This window comes from Scyliorhinus canicula, chromosome 21 (genome assembly GCF_902713615.1).
Source record: "Scyliorhinus canicula chromosome 21, sScyCan1.1, whole genome shotgun sequence".
NCBI lineage: Eukaryota > Metazoa > Chordata > Chondrichthyes > Carcharhiniformes > Scyliorhinidae > Scyliorhinus > Scyliorhinus canicula.
Window position 1 is genome coordinate 38,669,469 of NC_052166.1, and position 6,000 is coordinate 38,675,468.

Sequence of the window (6,000 nt, forward strand, 5' to 3'; positions counted from 1 at the left end):
CGTGTACTGAGGTACAGTGAAAAGTATTTTTCTGCGCACAGCTCACACAGGTCATTTGTACATGAAAAGAGAATATGTAATAGGGCAATACAAGATACACAATGTAAATACATAGACACAGGCATAGGATGAATCATGCTGGAGTGTAGTTTAAAACATTTTAAAAAATATTTAGAGTATCCAATTAATTTTTTACAATTCAGTGGCAATTTAGCGTGGCCATTCCACCTAGCCTGCACATCTTTTGGGTTGTGGGGGCAAAACTCATGCAAACATGGGGAGAATGTGCAAACTCCACATGGACAGTGACCCTGAGCTGGGATCGAACCTGGGACCTCGGCGCCGTGAGGCAACCGTGCTAACCACTTGTGCTGCCCTGGAGTGTAGTATTAATCAAATCAGTCCATAAGAGGGTCTTTAGGAATCTGGTAACAGCGGGGAAGAAGCTGTTTTTGAATCTGTTAGTGCGTGTTTATCAGACTTTTCCCAATGGAAGAAGTTGGAAGAGTGAGTAAGTCGGGTGGGATGGATCTTTGATTATGTTGCTCGCTTTCCCCAGGCAGGTATAGACAGTCAATGGATGGGAGGCGGATTTGTGTGATGGACTGGGTGGTGTTCACGACTCTGTAGTTTCTTACGGTCTTGGGCTGTGATGCAGCCAGATAGGATGCTTTCTATAGTGTACCTGTAAAGGTTGGTAAGAGTCAGTATGGATATGCTGAATTTCCTTAGTTTCCTAAGTATAGGCCCTGTTGTGCTTTCTTGGTCATTTTGTCGACGTGGGTGGACCAGGACAGACTTTTGGTGATGTGAACACCTAAGAATTTCAAGCTGTCAACCATCTCCACCTCGGCCCCGTTGAGGCAGACAGGAGTGTGCAATAATTTGCTCCCTGAAGTCAATGGCCAGCTCTTTAGTTTTGCTGACATTGAGGTAGAGATTGTTGTCATTACACCACCAGTATTGGGGTCAGATGAGACATTAAACTGAGGCCTGCTTGCTCGGATCACGATAAAAAGTCCCATATTAATAATTTTGAAGAAGAGCGAGGGGTGGTTCATCACCAATGCCGTGGCCTATATTTAGCCCTCAATCAACATCACAAAAACGGATCATCTGATCATGATTACTTTGTTGTTTGTGGGAGTTTGCTATGAGCAAACTGGTTGCTACATTTGCTACATTATGCCAGTAACTGCACGTTGCAGTGCTTAATTGGCTGTGAACTGCTTTGAGACACCCATGGTTGAGAAACGCATGGTATAAGTGTTAATCTTTTCCTTTTTTAATGATGCTATATCTGAGTCCTTTTATAATTGGGCTTCTTACAGGTATGTGGTGAAATGTGGCTTTAATTTTATTAACCATGGATTCAGTTATAGATTCAGTTCACCCCTCCCCCCAGCCCACCCCTGCCTCAAGTCTAGCCTTATCTGCACCATGGAAAGGTTCTTCCTGCTGATTGTTCAAGTCACAGCTGTCAAACCTGCTGGTGCTTATAGTCTCCAACTAATTCAGGTTCCAAACCTTTGAGACCCTTCAACCTTTTATTGCACGTTGCTAAGCTTTGAAGAATAGCTTTTTCACCCTAAGATTTGCTTCCTGGAAAATATCGATCATGCCCACCTGTGTAGTCACCACCAGCTGGACCTCCAGTCACATGGCAACAACAGTTAGCTTTGCATCTGTTTGACTTTTCCGCCGAGTCAGGTAGGCACGTCAAGCACGGTAGCACATGTGGCTAGCACAATTGCTTCACAGCTCCAGGATCGCAGGTTCAATTCCTGGCTTGGGTCACTGTCTGTACGGAGTCTGCACGTTCTCCCCGTGTGTGCGTGGGTTTCCTCCGGGCGCTCTGGTTTTCCTCCCACAGTCCAAAGATGTGCAGGTTGGGTGGATTGGCCATGCTAAATTGCCCTTAGTGTCCAAAATTGTCCTTAGTGTTGGGTGGGATTACTGGGTTACAGGGATAGGTTGGGGGTATGGGCTTGGGTAGGGTGCTCTTTCCAAGAGCCATTGCAGACTCAATGGACCGAATGGCCTCCTTCTGCACTGCAAATTCTATGAAAAGCGCCCAATAAAAGAACGACCACATAATCAGCGAGGCGATAAAATTGGACTAGTTGGATTTTAGCTTACATTTTGCCTGCCAGAGGGAATTAAAGTTCTCCCTCTTGATGGACTGATAACCAGCATTTTCCACGTTCATTCAGCCAGAAGAGAAATATCAGGTTACATATAGATGAAAACCTGGTTAAGATATTTTCTCAGATGGTTTAGACTGTTCCTCTGTCGGAATTTGCAAAGTTCTGTTAGTGACTATTCGGCATGTTCGAAAGCCACAACATTCAGCCACAGTATTCCATGTTGATGTGGACCTCTTCCTTCCTGAGCATGGGCTTAGTTTCACTGAGAGAACTCTTGCCTTTCAGACATGAAGTTTGTGAGCTCAACCCCTCCTCCAGTTTTAACCACAGCAATAAGCAAGACAATTCACTACAGGGCTGAGGAAGTGTTACTTTTCTCATGGTGTTGGTTCTTGAACAAACTGTTGAGCCACGTTCCATCCACCAGCTAAAATGCACACCAAAGTTCACATGGTACTACTTAAAGAAGAGTGGGGATTTCCCCCAGTGTGCTGACTAACATTCTTCACGCAAATAGTGCCACAAGCAAACCAGATCATCTGACCATGCATTCATTTACCACTTCGAAGGATCTTGCTATGTGTAAATAGGATGTTTTATTTAGATATAGAATATATATTCATATCAGATTACATAGGGGCCCGTAACCTCCTATCTGTTTTTGGACTTAAGCCGATTGTCGACTGCACATGCGTGGCGTGACCAGCCGGAATTCAGACGCCTGGGCATATGCGCTGGAAACACGCCACGCATGAACCCCCAATTTTTTTTCTGATCCCTCTTTTCTTGATATGTTGCGTTGAAGCTGTTGCATTAATAATCCTGGGACAGCACTAACTTGGCCAGCTTGTCCCGAAGTTAGGCAAGTTTCTACACTTTTTCATTTGCGCATGAGGACATGAGGAAGACTTTTTTTACCCAGAGGGTAGTGGGTGTCTGGAATTCATTGCCTGAGTTGGTGGTGGAGGCAGAGACCCTAAACTCTTTTAAAAGTACCTGGATCTGCACCTTAAGTGTTCTAATCTACAAGGCTAAGAACCGGGCGCAGGAAAGTGGGACTAGAAAGAGCACTCTGATGTCCTCGGGCTGGTATGGACAAGATGAGCTGAAAGGCCTCCTTCTTTGGTAGAACTTTTCTTTCATTCTATGGTTAGGTGGATTGGCCATGATAAATTGTCCTTAGTGTCCAAAATTGCCCTTAGTGTTGGGTGGGGTTACTGGGTTATGGGGATAGGGTGGAGATGTTGACCTTGGGTAGGGTGCTCTTTCCAAGAGCCGGTGCAGACTCGATGGGCCGAATTACCTCCTCTGCACTGTAAATTCTATGATCTATGATGTCTTGGCTATCTTGACAGGGTTTTTAATCATTTCTAAAACTTCATCTTAAATCAAAGTAGATGAATGAAAAGACATCTAGCACAGTGTTATCCAATCAATTAGCCACCAGCCTCAAGTCCATAATTGTGAATACGCATGTGGCTAATTTCATTAGTAAATAAGAAAATAACACTGTTATTGAGCATATGATCTCAACATTCATATTGGCATGGCATATGTATCATAGAATCATAGAATTTACAGTGCAGAAGTAGGCCATTCGGCCAATCGAATCTGCACCAGCCTTGGTTAGAGCACCCTACTCAAGTCCCTACCTCCATCCTATCCCCACACTCCCACCCTACCCCGAAAACCCACCTAGCCTTTTTTGGACACTAAGGGCAATTTAGCATAGCCAATCAATCTAACCTGCACATCTTTGGACTGTGGGAGGAAACCGGAGCACCCGGAGGAAACCCATGTACTTAAACATTGTTGTGCATTCATTGATAAAATAGTAAGCCAAAAAGTGAAGTATGCAAGTGCTTTTTTGCTCATTGTGTGAGATTCACTTCATTCGCTCCTGTTAACTGGTTATCTCCTAGCATGAACTGTCTCATGTGTGAAAATACCTGTCCTCAGCACAATGCAAACACCAGCCACATTATGTGGAGAGAGGGCTTACAATCAGGATCAGCTCCACCAATTGGAATAACCGCTCGAGACTCGTAAAATAAAAAGCAACCCCAACAGTAACTCACAGTGGGGGATTCTATGGGGAAGGGTGAGCATAACATAACAGAATTCCACAGTGAATTTGAGAGTGGTGTACTTACGTCTGAAAGTACAGTTGTGAACATAAATAAAGCCAATTACATAGGTATGTAAGTTACAACATTCGCCGCAGTAGCCATCGGAAGATTTTGTCCAATATGTTGGCTGGAAGAGAAGCAAGACTTAGGAGGATTTTAGAAACTACCAAAGGATGGTCAAAAAATTGATAAAGATGGAGATACTTGAATACGTGAGTAAATCAACAAGAAATATGAAACAGAGGGCAAAAGCTTCTACAAGTATGTAAAAAGGAAGTGAACAGTCAAGGTCAACTTGCATCCATGGACTGTTTATAAGAGGATAGTGCTAACTGCGGGACATGCTAATATCGTCACTGGAAGTGATGTAATGTCTCATGGCCTTGCTCTCTATTGTAGACCTCATGGCAATAAAATTTTAAAAGGGCCACTTTCAGTCTATGTTTCGCAACACGGAGCTTGTCCAGGATAAGCGAAAAGAGAAGCATTTGAAAGGTGCTAAGAACCATGAAATAGAAGATATCAATAGTATTGAAATGCATTTCCTTGGAGAGATCCGGGAATTAAGTGAAAGTGACTGAAGTGCTGATATCTGCAGATTTATATTGAAGCCAACAGGCAACAGGCTTTACAACCATTTTAAAAGTATGTTGAAGTTTTTTAACAGTCTTTTTTGCTCTATCTTTTATACAGGCAATACTATTATTGGTTCTTTTAAAGTATTTTGTGATGAGTAACGGTGATTATTATTTAATATTGATAAGTGAACAAAGGTTTTGTTATTTGTTTTAAATCTGTGAAAGTATTTAAATCTACATTATAGTATTGTATACCTTTACGTGTGGCATGCTTAAAAGTTTGTATGTTTTAATTTAGATTACGGCAACTGAAAATTTAGTTGGGAAGAAGAGTAGTCGGAACCTCTCAGACTTCATACAATGGAGATTCTTGAAGCAGGACAAAATATAAATAACACCGTCTCCTCACAGTCATAAAATGCTGTTACATAATGCCTCTGACCTGGTCATAAGATTTAAAAAGTTTCCCCCAGGGCTTTTTGGTTTTCGCTGTCACTTTCCTTGTAACATTTGATTTTTTTGTTGATTGTATTTATCATTATTATATTTCTGCTTTGTTTACTTCAGTTATCTTATTCATTAATAATTATTTCATAATTAGATGTTGTATTTTGATGTTTCAATAAGACATTTGTAAAAGTTTGTAAAGTTTAATGGAAAACGTTTATTCACAAAAAGACAATTCTTTGATGCCATGTTTAAAATTTAACTCAACGTATAACATTAGCAGCTACTGTATGACATTTTGTTCAATAACTACCTCAACTTTTCCAAATACTTTGCAATGAAATATAGCTTTTCACTTCACCACAACAATCAATAAAATATTTTTTTTACTTGAACATGACAGTTATGTTGGGCTAAATTCTGTTTTTTGGGACTATGACTTCACACAGATTCCCCATTTTGCTGGGGGCTAGCAGGCAGCCATTGCAGAGCTCAAAGCTCCAGCTGCTGATACAGCCCCCCAGCACCTCTGGGTCAGAGGCCGCGCATGTAAACGATGGTGGCCTGCAGCGGGCGCACCGTGCTCCATGACGGACTCAGCCCGCAGACCTGGACCGGCAAAATAGTGTCCCACATCGGCCGCTCGCACACCCCGGACCGCCCACCCACATTGGCCTCAGTTCCGAATGAATCCCCCCG

General features: G+C 42.4%; 1 long non-coding RNA gene across 1 annotated transcript in view; it reads left to right on the forward strand.

Moving 5' to 3' along the window:
- The window catches only part of LOC119955820, a 63,602-nt gene extending 57,946 nt beyond the window's left edge, over positions 1–5,656 (forward strand). The window contains exon 3 of the long non-coding RNA XR_005458532.1: positions 5,153–5,656. This is a non-coding gene — a long non-coding RNA (uncharacterized LOC119955820). The remainder of the gene's footprint in view (positions 1–5,152) is intronic.
- Positions 5,657–6,000: the final 344 nt, after the last annotated feature.